This window comes from Ursus arctos, unplaced genomic scaffold (genome assembly GCF_023065955.2).
Source record: "Ursus arctos isolate Adak ecotype North America unplaced genomic scaffold, UrsArc2.0 scaffold_25, whole genome shotgun sequence".
NCBI classification, from domain to species: domain Eukaryota; kingdom Metazoa; phylum Chordata; class Mammalia; order Carnivora; family Ursidae; genus Ursus; species Ursus arctos.
In genome coordinates, this window is record NW_026622930.1 from 32,756,552 (window position 1) to 32,773,360 (window position 16,809).

General features: G+C 36.0%; 1 protein-coding gene across 29 annotated transcripts in view; it reads right to left on the reverse strand.

Annotated features, from left to right (window-relative positions):
• Positions 1-16,809, reverse strand: part of GPHN (gephyrin) — a 603,331-nt gene that overhangs the window by 34,494 nt on the left and 552,028 nt on the right. The window lies entirely within an intron of this gene.

Consider the following 16,809-nt stretch of genomic DNA (forward strand, 5'->3'; position numbering starts at 1 on the left):
GAAGAGATAAGCTAGTTGGAAGGTGGCATAGCACAGAGATCAATATAAACTCTGAAGTCAGACTGCCTGAGTTTAAATCCTGGTGCTACTGTTTGCTAGATGTAGATCCTTAGACAAGTTGTTTAACTTCTCTTTGCCTAAGCTTTCCATCTATAAAGTAGAGATAATTTAGGGTTGTTATGAGGATTAAGTGACATAACATGGAATAAACTGTTCCATATAAAACAGTTTATGGAATAGCACACAGTACAAACTAAGTTTTCAAGAAAGGTTAGTTGTTATTATTGCTGTACTACTGACAGAAGTTTATCATCTAAACATATGTAACACCCTGGCAAAGTTCAACTTTAGCATGCTTGATAGTTTTTATTTAGGAGAATATTCATGACTAACATAGAAGAAAATCATAGACTGGGCCTTAGAGACATTCAGAACTATATGTGAAAAGTCCAAATGGCTCAAGAGCAAGCTAGGCCTGGTTCCAGCCTAAATAGTTTCATTTACTGGTTGGTTCTCTTACTGGATCTGGATAAAATTCTCCTCTCCAAGCACTGGCCTGTGAGTATACTGGGGGTTGTTTGGCTCTGAGGAGCAAGCTCCCAAGGAGAAGACACAAACACAGAAGTTTGAAAAATGGCTCACATGGACATCAAACTACAAACATAGGGACTCTTTAAAATCATCTACTTAATTGCTTATGCAGCCAAAAAGTACCCAGATATTTGATAAAGATAGGGTCTATGCATAAAACAAAAGAAAACAAAAACTTAAAAAAAATCCCTTTCAAAGTTAAACTGATTGGGCAAACATCTTAGAAGAATTATATTCAATAATGGGTGTATTTAAAGTAGTTTTGAATTAAGTATTTTATACAGATTTTTCATCAGTCTTTTTCTTCTTACATTAGTGAAAAAGCAACTTATTCTGTTGTATTGAAATACTATAAGATATGCATGTGATGGGTTCCTGATCACTGCATGCCCAAAGCTCCGGGCCCCTTGCCTTGCTGGGTATTATTATCATCAGGCTGAGCCAAATGGTTGGTCAATGGAGTAAATGGAAAAACGCAAACACAGGATAATGTGGAATGTGGTTCAGGTGAATGGACAATGACTATTATTAACAAAATATAATTTTGTGTTAGTACAAAGAGACATCAGCTAATTTCACCAGTTTTACAATATGTAATTTATAACATGTCAACTCTAGAGGATTATGGTAAAGTCCCCGGAAATAAAGCAGCAGTGACATACACATCTTCATGGTTTTAATCTTTGTTGGTGGATAAAGGTCCTGGGACACGCTAGCCGATGACGCAAATAAACATACATTTCAGTGATTTTTTTTTTTACTTGTTTTTATATTATCTGGGGAAGATTTTTTTTCCTATTTTATAAAACTGCAGAGTCATCAGCTCTCTCTATGAACTTTTCTAACTTGCAGAAATAAATTAAAAGGGATTTTATGCCTTTTAGTATTCAAGGAACATTCTCAGTGTTACTTTCTACTCTGTGTCTGGTGTATTCACAAAACATTGACTCTCAAAGTTGGAAAAGTCTTCGGGGGCCTTATAGTGTTCAGTATCACAGCTGGGTGCATTCTTTGGGCCCTGCTCTTCTCTATCCCCCACTGCCCCTCCCTTTGACTCTACTTTCTGTTGCATATTTTTGGTGTCTGGGATCTAGTAAGAGATCATGGCTTAGTAGCGGGTCAGGTACAAATGTATGCCAACAGTCAGAGGATCTATAACTTCATTTATGTTGCATACTATAATTCTACTTATTACTTCATAATAAGTCTGTGAGGTAGATGGAACAGGTAATGTCATTCTCATTTTACAGAAAAAGAAAGGAATATTCAGAGCAAAGTAGTGTTTTATTTATTTTTTAAGGAGGCTCCATGCCCAGCAACCTATAAAGGACCTCAGCTGAGATCAAGAGTCGGATGCTTAACTGTCTGAGCCACCCAGCTGTCCCCAAAGTAGTGTTTTAAAGGTGAGGTAGAGCAATAAGTGGCAGAGCTAGAACTAGAGCCTCTGGATCCTCATTAAGTGTTTATTCCATACCACTAACTAATCAGAGTGATTGTCTAGTCTTTTCAGGAGTATGGCACGTCATACGAGGAAAATTCTCATAAGAACGGGCCCTTGTGCAAAAGCATCAAATAGTAAGGTAAAAAATAAGAATCTGTGTTCACTAGGAAAGTGCATGTGTGGACATGTTAGTGTAATTCTGGGGAATGAAACAAATGTGATTCTGAATCCTATATTCAGATGGAAACTAAAGATTTTGATTAAACGTAACTTTAGGGCTTGCTTACAAGTCATAAATTTGCTCTCTTTTTATGATTCATATTATATTTTAAATGATAAAAATATTTCCAACATAACATAATAGTGTAACAGCCATGTATCTATCTTACAGATTGGACAAATGCTAATATTTTCCCATATTTACTGCATATTCCCTCTCCCCTCATTTTTTTAAGAAATAAAAACAAGTTTGTTTTCTAAAACTAAGCAGTTACTCCGAATAATGATAAAAGGAATAGGGAACAAGGATTATAATAGTCGATATTCTAGTAGAATAAAAACTATTCATGATTTTCTCAGTTCTGTTATATAGATCATGGTATATTAAATTTTTCAAAGAAGGGAGAGTAAAACTAAAACATTATAATCTGATCTTTTATTATATGACTTTATGTATCTTACATGTCTTTTAAATGACATTACTTTGTATATATTAGATCATTTGATATTTAAGAAATAAAAGTAATGACAATAATATGCACATTTTAAAAGAACAACACACTTTCACAGGTATGTGTTAATTTCACAACTCTACGTGGTAGGCAGGGCAGGAGAGGGCACTGAGGTTCACAGTGGTAGTGAAAGGTTCAAGGTTACTCTCTGTACACTCTACTATTCTTTTAAACCATAGTAATATTCACACAATGAAAGATAATTTATTATACACAGTATGCCTTCAGATAAAAGCTATTTATCATTTTTATCTAAATATATAAATCCTATTTGTGGATTCTAAATAGAGATGATAAAAACCTGACAATTTGTACTTTTAAAATTTGAACTATCTTTTACCATTGCCACTGGAGGGGATGCTGGATTAAGCAGATTAACTTTCCTAGGTATATACCAGTAGCTTCCCTTTTCTCAAAAAGCAGCACATCTTAAAGGGTTATTGTAATACCATTTAATTCTTCCTTCACTAATCACCACAATTTTAATTAGATTTGAATGGCAATTAACCATTTCTTTAAAGATAAATTGAATACTAGCATTAGTCTTGGTTTACTAGCACTTTCTATTCATTTTCACTCGAATTATTAAGTACATACCCATTGTTCTCTTAGAGTACCAATATTATATAAAAGCGTTCTAAAGAGAGCTGATTTAGTACAAAATGCTAAAGATTTAAGTACTAGGTGAGAAAATAGAACTGTTAACTGAAGCCCTGAGTGTCACAAAGTCTAGAACCCAGTTTTGTCTCCTGCTAACAGATGATTCTGAAAGGCAAACGTCACTTTTTGGAGTCTCATTATCTTGCTTGTAAAATAAGAACATTTGGACCACATTCTTTTTATCTTTAACATTCACTGATTTGAATCACTTGAAGCTGAGTGGAATCCAATTTAAGCACAAAGGTATCATTCTTTCTTTTCTTTCTCTTTTTCTTACTTCAATAGAACACTGGCAGCTTGCTGTTGGTGCCTTCCAATTCATGAGTTGTGTGATTTCCGTGTGTTTTACCACTTGTGATCCTTTTTTCTACTACAACTATGTTCCCATCAGGGCCATGGTACCCTAGCAGCTTCCTGAGGGCTGAGAATAAGTAGAACTCTCAGTAGGTAAAGGAAAATACCAGCAATCGAAGAAGCCACCAGCTGGAGGGTAGAGGAATAAACACAATTCAGGACAGCTTCTACTGAAATAAAACTGCTGGGGAAAAGAAATAATTTCAGCAAGAATAACAACAAACAATTAAAGCACCAATGGAAACAGACTTATAACATTAAAAGGATGTTCTGGAATGAAAAACATGATTTTTGAGTTTAAAAATTTAGTAGATGAAGGTAAATATAGTGCCTAATGCAAACTCAATTAGTGGCCTGAAAGACCAAGTGGTAGAAATATCTGAAACGAATGGGATGCCTGGGTGACTCAGTCAATTAAGCATCTGACTCTTGATTTTGACTTAGGTTGTGATCTCAGGGTCATGAGATCAAGCCCCTAGTTGGGCTCTGCGCTCCTCAGGGAATCTGCTCGAGATTCTCTCTCTCCGTCTCCGTCTACCCCTCCCCCTCTAAAAAAATATCTCAAAGGAATGTACAAAAATAAAAAATGATGGAAGTCAATGCAGGAAATAATAAGAAACTTGGAAGACAGAGCAAGAGACTGACATATTACCAATAGGAATTCCATAAAGAAAAAAAGGAACCGATGGAGGGGGAAAATAGAGGAAAATCTCATTTATTTGAAAAGGGTTTGGAAATTTAAAAAATTTATTGAGTTCAAGATAGGATTGCCCAAAAACATAAACCTAAGAATGTCTCAATAAATTCTGTAATTTCAAGGATAAAAAGAAAATCTTACAAGCTGTCAGAAAGACTGAATTTATTAACAAAGGAAAAGAATATTGGCTTTGGACTTCTTACCTACAATACCCAAACTATAAAATAATAGATTACCATAAACATACTCAGAGAAAAAAGGCCTGGAACCTTCAAATCCTATACCCAGTCAGACCCATTCACCTATCAGGACAGAATAATCATATTTGTGAAAATGCAAAGATTCAGATAATAAATCAACCAGTAATGTTCTGGAACAATGACTCTAAATGAAAAAAAAATGGATCAGATCGGAAATCTCAAGATAGGGGGAGATGAAGAGGAGAGGAAGCACTTTTGAAATACATTTACAAACATATTAATAAAACTATACAGCTAAATCTAAATGAATAATGATCAACTAAACTGGGAAATTATAATGTATATACTAAATATGGATTTCTCAGAAGCTGCAGAAATATACTACAAAAGAAAACATAATAGTAGCTAGAATTCAAAGCATTTTCTCAGCAATACCTAAAAGTTTAGGGGTGAGACGAGATGGGGAAAGCAAAAGTTCACTGGTGTAGGGGAACATAGAGGAAATAGGAATGCCTTGGAGGAGGGATATAGGAAGCACCTTTTAAAAAAGATAAAGAGTGGAAAAAAATAATAGTGGAGAAATGTATATTTGATTATGACTATCAGAAATTAGAAGGAAAGCATGAGGAGAATGGTAAAGTACAGCAAACCTTCCAAAATAGTAAAAGGGCAAAAGGGAACAAATGGCACCTGGATCAAACCAACAACAGGAAAAAGGACAAGGAAGAAAAAACAAAGTTGGATAAATTGTAAACATAAAGTAAGTTGGAAGAAAAAACATCAAGCAATCATTTATAACAAACTGCATGGTAAAGCAAAATAAACTTTATGCCAGGATCAGGGTTATAGTAACTCAAGGCTGGTGCAAAATTGAGCCTTTTTTTTTTTTTTTTTTAAGCGCAAATTCCATTTCAATGTTATTCACAAAGGACACACTAAAAGATGAAAGAGTGAAAAAAACCTGATAGGGCAAAAAGACACCAGCCAAGTGTAAATAAGCGAAAAAGGAGGAGTGGCATATTAATGTCAAAGTGGAATTTAAGTTAAAAGAACTAAAAAGGATAAAAAGAGGCAGCAAATTGTGATAAAAGGCAAATTTACAAATTTGATACAATAATGTATGGCTGTCTCACAAGAGAAGGTCTCATTTTATCTAGGCTTCTTGATTGCCCTGCCAAATCCCTGCACATTGTAGGCACTCAACAAATAAACTGAATTAACCCTAGCTTCAACTCAATCTCTCTATGGTAGCTTTGGGAATGAAGAGTGTACAACTATTACAACTGTAATATAACATAATAATATTATCTGCAGATGGAAGAGAAGATACTACCTAGCATTTATATAATCACAAATAGTACTTTCTTTGAAAGGTTGTCATGTAGAAGAGGGAATAAATTTATTTGGTGTTGCTCCAGAGGGCAGAATTAGCGCTAATGGATGGAAGAAACAGATGAAGAGAGATGAAGACTTTGGCTCAGTATAATGCAAAAATATCCTCAGCACAACAGCCGTTCAACAATAGAATGAGCTGCCTCCTAATGCAAGTAAGATGTTCCTCACTAAAAGCATCAAACAAAAACCAGATGGCTAGCTGTTAGAAATTTCTCTAATACCTCCACTGGGTGAATGACTGGATGGGCTAACATTGGAAGTTCCTTTCAACTCTAAGATACTCTGATTCTATGGAAATAAATGAAATTAGTATTATTTTATTTTCACATATAGACTGAAGCATAGAAGGAGAAACTGACTAGAGCACTGAGATATAGTACTCATCTTGCAGATCATATTTTTCTTTCACTTTCTGAACATCAGGAGCATTTGACTATTTGACTTGAGTTAAAAAAAAAAAGGCATTTTTTTTCCACCCAAACTTATGACATTCACCTTCAGCTTGGGAAATGGCTACCAATAATAATAACCGTACTCTCCCTGGAATTCTAACTTAATTCTAACTTAATTGAACATCAAAGAAGCTTAAACTTAACAGAAAGTAGATAAAAGGAAAAGGTAAAGCAAATCTCAGAATAAATCTCAGAGAATGCATGCAGCTTTCTCAATACTTTATGTACTACAATTTCTGTGGAAGAAAGGTCTAGAAGGTATGGTATCTTTTGACTTTAACATCTTTGAGAGCCCACTTTTAGTTTAGACTTTTTGCTTTTTAAACTTTGTGTCTGCCTTAAATTACTATAATCCTGACTCTGACATTTTTTTGCTTTATCATGAAGTCTATAAAATTCAAAACCAAAACAAAGCCTTTACCCAAGTTTAGATTTTATGGATTTCAGACAGAGCATTCAGAATGTAAATGCAGTTTTATTTTAAAATATTTAATATAAACACACAGATGGACAACAGCTGCTAATTAGTTTCCTGTTTCATCTGTTACACCAACTGTGAGCTGTATCGTTTTAAGATGAGTGAAGATGACAGTGGGAAAGTGAGAAAAATTCTAGGATTTGGAGATAAAGGAATAATGCCAAATGATCATAGCAAGATAACAACAACAACAACAACAACAAAAACCCAAAAACCCCAGTTCTGGACATATACTAATCATATATTAATTTCCTTAGAGGTCCAGGATAAATTCTTCAGCTACAAATATTTTCTGGGTATCTGCTTCATGTATTGATTAAAAACTCCATACTACATGCAGCCCTCATTTAGTCCTTCTTCAGTCCCACTGGGTGTTTAGGCACTATAAAGTCATGTAAAGACAGAAGAACACATCGTCCCTGCCTTTAAGTTTACAAGCTAATGCAGAAAAGATATGACAAAAATTTAGGAAAATGAATGAAATAAGCAATGAAATTAATATCATTGATTGAATTCAAATACATTAATTAAAATGAAAATACATGTAAGGTAAAATGGTATAAAGGGTGGGACAGAATGATCAGAATTGGGAGGGGATAATCAGAAAAGGCTTTCTGGAAGATACTACTTTCAAGTAAGAACACAATCTCCAAAAGTACAGTAATACCTGGAGGTCATTTTTAGAAGGATCAGTAACATCAACTGTAACAGCAAGTCTTAAGGGTAAAGAAAAGCAACTGTAATAGCCACCAAAAAAGTCTGTCCCCGAGAGTGGGAAGAATATCTTGTTGTTAAGCACATTTGGTAAGTAGAATATTTTTGGTTGGCCAATAGAAAATGAGAGACCTCTCTTATTTTAATGTTTTTTATTATATTATGTTAGTCACCATACAGTACATCCCTGGTTTCTGATGTAAAGTTCGATGATTCATTAGTTGCATATAACACCCAGTGCACCATGCAATACGTGCCCTCCTTACTACCCATCACCAGTCTGTCCCATTCCCCCACCCCCCTCTCCTCTGAAGCCCTCAGTTTGTTTCTTATAGTCCATAGTCTATGAGAGACCTCTCTTAATGAAGAAATCTATTTAGAAATCTATAAGAAAATAAGGGCGCCTGGGTGGTGCAGTCGTTAAGCGTCTACTTCGGCTCAGGGCGTGATCCCGGAGCTCTGGGATTGAGCCCCAGATCAGGCTCCTCCGCTAGGAGCCTGCTTCTTCCTCTCCCACTCCCCCTGCTTGTGTTCCCTCTCTCGCTGGCTGTCTCTCTCTGTCAAATAAATAATCTTAAAAAAAAAAAAAGAAATCTATAAGAAAATAAATGTTTTATGTTGACTCAAAAATTAAAACTTCACATTTTGAGCAGAAAAGGTGTTTATTTCATAAGAGAAGAAAGGCAGTTTATAAAGATGACAAGAATTAATTAAATTTGGACCTAAATTCTCCCTGGTAGAAATTTCTACTTTTAGAGCAGTAGGTAAACACTAAGATGTTAGGATATGTTTGTTTCACAAACTGAAGACATAAAGCACTGGGCTTTGCCTGAATAATCACTGTACTGTGAAGCCTACCTTGATAACCCCTTCTAAATACACCAGTTTTATAAGAATCTGGTTTGCTTTCTCATTGCTTGTTCCCTTTCTGTTTCATGCTTTAATGTGAAGAGGCAGCTTCACAAATCGGCAGGCAATTCAAATCCAAAATACCAATCTGGGACAGAGCCAAGCAAGCCCAGCATGATATGAGTGGGGCAGGCTTCTGCAATGGCAATTTTCCAGAAGGGGGAACTCTTTTCTTAATTATGGGAATTTCTCAGCCCTTCAGGCCTTGCAAGGCTGGAAGGTCTAAGTCAGCAGTTGGAAACTACATTACCAAGCTGTTTTAAAGCTGATGTAAAAATATAAACAGCTCAATAGTTAAATCAGTTTCAGACATGATATAAAATCAATTAGTGCTGAACTTTAAGAAATTTTCCCCAAGTGGATTCTGTGTATTTGGATCATGATTACTGCTTATTATATTTAAGAGGTAAATGTATAACATCATCTATTTAAGCCTGAGGGAGCAGTTCCCCAACTTTTTAAATTAGAGGCTTCATAAATCTATTTGGAACGCTACTCCCTTTCCCACTTTATATTTCTTTTTCTTCAGAAATATAAAACGAATTATCTCAGCCATAAAGCTTTATGTTGTGCCCTTTTGGGGATGTGTCTCAGTTACTAATGTAATTCTGTTGTCAGTGCCATACTGTCTGGTCTATTCCTACGGCTAAGGTTTTTGGACTCACTGTGAAGGGACCCTGTAAGATTCTTTTGGACAATTGCATAGTTTCTAGGTTCCATGGAAAGAGAGGGTGGTATAGGAAAAGATGGCAGGGCTATCTAAATCTAGGAGATACTCCTACTACGTACTATTCATATAGGGTTACCAAGACACACCTTCATGTCCTGGCCTTCGTGGAGCTTACAGGCTGGTGGGAAAGAAAACAACCCTGCCTTAATATAAACAAATCCTTTTCCACCCTGTTTAAGCCACAAAAGTAGCAATTTCTCTAAGAAATTTTATCAGGAAAGGGGGAAAAAAAAGGAAAAACAGAAGAAAGTATGTGCCCAAATGGTGACTATCTTAACCAAGCTTGGCCACAGTTATCTTGGCTGGAACATACAGCACACCCTACTCATTTACCTATCCAAATTTCTTCATTTGTTTTAGACTCTTCCCCACAGTAGGGAAACAGTAGTAGCTCTTGCCACCAGGAAGACAAAAGGAGGCTAATAGTTAATTTAACCAGCCATGGGGAAAAGAATACTAGGACATCTACTGTCCCATATTCAAGGTAGATATAGGATGGAGATTAGAAGGAGTTTATCCCTATAAACTCACACCAATTTGTGCCAATTAGAAATCTCTAGACTTGACTAGTTTCATATTCAGGTCATACTCAGTGTTTCTTCTCTTTTTTTCTTACCTCCAGGCATTTGCTGACTAGCTACCATGTGCTGACACTGTTCTAATTGCTGAGGAGACAGCCATGAACAACTTGTTTTACGTGCCTACCAGCAGTGGAGGACAGCAATTGTTTTATTTATCATTTTACCTCTGCTATCAACATAACTTTGCATATGTCAGACAATCAACAAAGGGTCATAAAATGGATAAAATAAAATATTAAAGACACCCTCAAATAATTGTGGGTATACAACAAGATTTAGTTAGTTATACAGATGTTCGTCATTTACTTACAATTGAGAAAGGTTAGGAACAACCTAATGTCTGACAACAAGGGATTGTATAAATAAATAATATTAAACTTTATACTGAGAATGACATATAGGCATTTAAATGATATCAAAGAGGACTATGTGATAATACAGACAGATGATTGTGATACACTGAGTGAAAAAGAAAAGTTAAACTATGATTTCTTTGTTTTCTTTTACTCACCACATATAAACTGTACACACATAGAATTGAAGAATGGAAGAAGAGTAATATTGGGTAATGAGATTATGTATTAATTTCCTTTCTTAGATTTTTTTGGTGAACCTGTATCTTCTAAATTTTCTACAGTGAACATTTAAGATTTAAGAGTTACATTAAAAATGTACACTAGAACATCTAGAATAATGGCCCAAGAAGTGCATAATAGAACTGGACCAGGAATAGAAGATGATCATGTTATCCCCAATCGAAAATCTTCCAATGTCTTACTACTAATTATGACTCTGTAAATAGCATTAAAAGATACCATGCAGTGAGTACAAAACTGACAACTTCGGGTAAGTCTTTTTTTACACAGCTGATTTGTAACTCAAAAGTGATGTTCTCAGAGTCTCTATAAAATTGGTTGCTTGGAGCTTAGAACACATTTCTAAATAAACATCTATAAGCACTATGGATGTTGGGTACAATTCTAAAGGTAAACAAACAAACAAACAAACCTTAATTTAGCTCATAATGTTACTAGTATATTGCTGAATTACTCTTTAGTACTAGCCTGACTTATGGAAGCAAGATGGAAGACTGAAGAAAGAATGCTGAATTGTAAAGCATTTGCTTATGACATCTTCCCACCTACCTTTCTTTAATCTTTTCCTGCTGCCAAATGTACTTCTTGCTAGACCCCCAGGACCTTGCTGTGCTCAGGTTCTGATGTGGTCTTGCTTAGTTAGACTTTGCCCTCTGCCAAAGATCTCCAAGTTCTTCTTCTTCATCTTCTTCTTTTTTAAAGATTTTTATTTATTTATTTGAGAGAGAGAGCGAGGGCACACAGAGGGAGAGGGAGAAGCAGACTCTGTGCTGAGCAGGGACCCCGATGCAGGGCTGTATCCCAGAACCCTGAGATCATGACCTGAGCCGAAGGCAGACACTGGACTGACTGAGCCACCCAAGGTGCCTCTGAAGAACTCCAAGTTCTAAGTGATTTGCTTCCGTTCATTCAGGACAGAGGATTTACCCAGATGTTGGATGTCTGGTTTAAACTCATTCACGTTAATATGCAAACAACTTTTTCTCAGGTAGGATGCTTTTTAATACAATTGGATCTTTAAATATTAGATTATCAGAAAATGCAGCAAAGTGAATAGAACACATTTAGGCAGTGTATGGGTTATCTGGGCTTAATAAAACACGTCTCCTAAATAGGCTATATCTTGAGGGTCGGGGAACAAGGAGATTAACGGTACCACTAAACTCTTCTTGTTCTTCCTGCTTTCTCCCCTTTCACTTTTCAAAATGCTTTTTCTCCCTTCCCTTCTCCTAAGGTAGTAACAAAGGAACTTTATATGGTAAGTAGGGAAAAGGTAAGAATAAGGGTGGCCATTTGTGAATCTAGGTCATTTGTAAGTTCAGTAATGTAGGCCTGACTACCAAACTGTCACATATTCACATTGTGTGCATGCTCTCTTCCCCTTTTCCTCTCTCCTTCATCCTCCCACTCCCAAAGAAGATACTATGAACTTGGTGTTACAAATTTATTACAAAAGTAATAAATGCTGCAAAAGCAGCCCCAGCAGCTGTGGGAAGAAAGGTAAAGGAAGAGATTATAAGAGGAAGACCAAAATAAATCCTCCTGCCATTTTTCCCATTTCTGTATCACCTAAAGATTTGGATTTTGCAACTCAAGTCCTTATAATTCATTTGTCAATATGTAATTCACAATTTAAACTAAATTTTCCTCTTTGGCTTTTCAAATGTTCATAGATACTATTTACTAAGGGTTTTTATTCATTATAAATGGAGATAGCCTATTTAGTTTATTAACCTTAATATTAATGAAATGTGGATGCGAACTCCAGTTAAAAGGGTAGGATAGCAGAGCAAAAGGAGAAAGAACCCTGAAGTTAAGACAGGCCTGCTCCTTACTCTGCCTTTTACTAGCTGCATGACCCTGAATAGCTTGATTTTTTTAAGCTTCAGTAGTATCTCCAAAATGGGGATAGAAGATACTTATCTGGCTCTGTTGTTTCAAGAGGCTTTAATAAGACACATACATGAAAGAATGTAGTATAGTGCTATACACAAACACAGACACACGTGCATATATATATATATATATTTATATAATTAAATATATAAATTAAATATATATATATATTTAATTTATTTTTCAGGATGTTCTGTGATGTCTATAATTAGAAAAGTCACTCAGAACAGGATACAACCTTGGGAAGGCTAATGGGGAAGCAGTCCAGACTTGGCTGGAATTTTAAAGAGGGCCCACAGGAAGGAAAGGAAGGGATGGGTGCTCCTGTCCCTGGAAGGACAAGGTGGGCTGCCAGGAGGGATGCTGGCCCAGGATGGAATGAAACCCTATATCGCTTCAGTGAAGATCGCTGTGCTCAAGTGTAATTTGGAAAAGCCATCTCCGCCCAGTCCTGCCCATTTGGCAGATGTCCCCAGGTCTGTAAGAATATCTTCGTGAAGTTCTCCAGGCAGCTGTCCCCATATATATATAATGGGTACTCAGTAAAGACTGACAGATTTGCAGTAAGGAGACTGGAGATTGGAGACTGGGAAGAAAGGGAGAAGTGGATCAGAATTGAAAACTTCTTTGTAGTTCTCTTATTTATCTCTGTAGTACCAAAGACGGGTACAATGCCTGATAGAGCATAACTGTTTGTAAAAGTTCGTTGAATTATTAAAGTCTGCTTATCCATGTATAATAAAACCTCAATTCTGCCACAGGTATGGAATATACACCTTAGGTAGCAGAACAGAGGGTGAGTTAGAGGGGAACAAGACTTGAGGCATGGAGACCAGTTAAGATGCTAGTCTCATCTGTCTAGACTTAAAATAAATGGAGCCCTGAACTAAGCCAGGGCGGTAGGAATGACGAGAAGGGAATGTAGAGAAGAAATACCAAGGAGGTAAAGTCTTTAGGACTTAAATATAGAGTGAGTGGAAGAAAGGAGCTGTGATGATTCTTGTTCAACTTTCTTCTCTTCTCAGTGATGGCTGGTGGCAGTCACCGAGACAGAAGAATGAAAGGAAAAAAAAAAAAAAAAACAGGGCGGTAGTGGGGAGGGGCAGTGAAAGAGGTGGGGGGATGGTGAACTTAGTTTTGGACAGGTTCAGTTTGCAGTGCCTACTGAATTTAAAAGAAAATGCACCTAGTAAGCAGGTGGATCTAGGCATGGAGCTCAAGACAGAGGTAAGATTTGGGAGTCATTAGCATAAGGAATTAGGACAGAAAGCCAAGAGTGAGCCATGGGGACCCCTAAATTTAGGGAATGAGCAAAGGAAGAGGAGCTACAAAACCAATAAAGGATAAACTACAAACGGAGCATGAAGAAATGGAAATGGTGTATTGCTAGAGAGGGATATAAAATCGTGGTAGAGAAACCTAAGAGCTGGGTTTTGTAGGTATTTTATTTGTGTTTATAGTCACATATCATTTTGATGAGGCTTTGTAATCCAGATGAAGAGAAATCAACATTGATACTCTTCTGTCCTATGTAATAGCCTTTACGATGTCTTTTGATTTAATCTCTTTTTTAAAAAAATTTTACTTCCAAATGTGAGTTTAGGCTCTGGAACTTTCCAAAACATTTTTATTACTAATCTATGGTTTCTAGTACACGTAATTTCAAAGGCAAGATCTATGTTTCAGCTTTGTAACTTCAACAGTCTTGGTCTTAAAATCCATAGTAGATGCACGATTAAATTGACAAAATTGTTATTTCCTGTGATCCATGGACTAGCAGCTTGGTATCCTTGGGAGTTTGTTAGAAATGCAATATGTTGGCCCATCCCACATTCGCTAAATCAGAATCAGCATTTTAAATAAGATCTTCAGGTGATTCTCATAGGTACACAACACATACTTCCTGACTGAATAATTAATAAGCAAATTGTATTCTTATTTCTAGTCCATCCCTAACATTAGTCCATGTGATATACCTTGTTCAAATTATCTTTCCAAAATAATGGTTTATTATGTCAATTCTGCTTTTTAAAAAAGTTTAAAATTTAAGTGAGTTGGGTAGTTCTGCTTGGATTGCAAAGTCTTTGAAAATCTGGCCTTAAATTTCTACCAAATTGACCTCCATTATTCTTCCACCTGAACCTCCTATTCTCCTCAGTTTGGCCTGACCCTAGTAGTTGTTTATTTCTACTTCTCTACTTTATTTTCTATTCCATTATTTTTTGTTAATTTTACATTTCCTACTTGGTTAACACACTCTCTTTTTCTAACTATACAAATTCTATTCCTCATTCATGTTTTAGCTAACATTGCACCTTTATAAAACTCTGACCATTCTAGTGCATAGTGATGATTCTCTTCTGACATATTTATAGTTATTATCTTGTCTTCATAATGATAGCAAAGAATTGTAGATTGTTAATTTCAAGACTTAGCTTACATTTTCACCTCCCCACTAACTTGTATAATGCTGGGCAAATTCATTTAACATCTCTGGGTTTCAAAATTTATCTTAAAAAAAAAAAACTATTAGGAACCCCAAGAGTATTGTGTTCCATGTGCTGTGAGAAACTATGTCTTACGGAATATATTTTAATATACACAAAATATTTATAAGTGAATGCTTTTAAAATACAGTTGTTAACTCTCAGGTATTTGAAGTACCCTTCCCATAATATTCACTGTACTCTCTTTTTAAATAAAATGTACAATAAGCAAAGGCAAAATTTAGCCCAATTTAATCCCAATACATTACAGAGTCTTAATTTTCAATTTTAACATTTATCATTAAAATTATGGTTGGCGATAAGAATAAGAGCTGAGAAGCAGAATCACAGAATTTAAAAACCAGACACCACCCTTTTTTTAAATACAAGAGTAGAGCTCTTACTCCCTATTCTTATCTGTCACAGCTGAGCAGGGGTTCTGGGCTTACTGACAGTCTTGAGCTATTTCTCTCCCTGCTTTACACAAAGTGTAGTTTCTCCCATGACTCTCTTGTTTCCCTGGAGAGCTTCACAGAGAGGCTTCTGTATAACATTTGCTTTCATTAGCAAAAGGCTACATAGGAAGGAGAAGAATGAAGAGGGAGGCAACCTTCACAGAGTATCAACAGGCAGCAGATTAAATGTACCTTGTTTTCTTTGCTAAACTCCCAGCATTGATTTCCATTAGAACAGTTATAAATTCTTTCCACCCACATTCCATCTCTGCATTCTAACCATTTACTCTGGGCCTCTTCGATATAGCACTCTAAGACTAAGAAAGTCTAGATTTGCATTGTTGTATTTTTAAAAAATTGTTCTCAGTTTTATGGAAGATATTTCCATCTGAGAAAAGGCTATACACTAGAGATTTGCATATTCTCAGAATTGCCTACATCTTGCTTATCATTTTATTGTTCTTTATATGCTGTTTTCAAGGTATATTTTGGAGTTATATGTAATATCAATATTAATTATTAGTCAATGTCAACTACAAATCAACAGACAATTAAATATTAGCATATCAACATAAGAGGCTTTCAATGATGTACTGGCAGCATATATAGTGTATCAAGTAAGCATTTTTTTATACAAAAGTATAGAAAGAGGAGGAGTGGACAAAATTATAGTCCAGAACAGCTTAAGGTAAGATGGAAAACAAACAAACAAAGAATAAGTTTCTTTTACCTTATAATATTCCTTAGAGCTCATTAATGCACTTGAAGGCAGGGCCAGAGCCAGTTGTGGGTGGGAAACAAATCCTAAATGATCTGGTAAGTTGTTCTCTAGAGTTTCAGAACCTGTTCTGTGCTTTTGGAACTCTTGGGCTCCTCTTATCTCCTTTGGGAAGTTATCTTTTGTCCTTTTTAAAGGTGTATCCACATCAGGATAACTTTTAGGTTTATGTGAAAGGGCAGGTTATTGGTCAGGCCCAAATTCAAATAATACTCTCCCCCCTTTCTCTCCAGTGGGTTCTTTCTACTCCCTTCCAAGGGTTAGGGAGCCTGGGTCGGGGAGATACTAAGTAGCCTGTGACACTATCTTCACCAGCATGGGTTCTAAGTTTGCTGGCTACTTAGGTATGGGCTTCTCTAGAACTAAGCATCCAGGTAAATACAAATGGTGAAGGTTTTAAAAACAATGACATCTGAAGGTATGTCTAACAGCTTCTATTCCAATATTCTCAGAGAAAGAAAAAAACAAGGAGGAAAGAATAGAACTTTAAAAAGAGAAAGGACATAAAAGCTACTCCCTTTCATGTTATTGGTAGGATGCTGTGTCCAAGGTTTGGATTATGTTGTATCCAAGTTAAGCTTAAGCTGGGGTATAGGTGTCAGAGCATATCTTGTGAAATGGTAAGGCAGAGCCTCTTCAAAAGCACATTTGCTGGGAAATTCCTA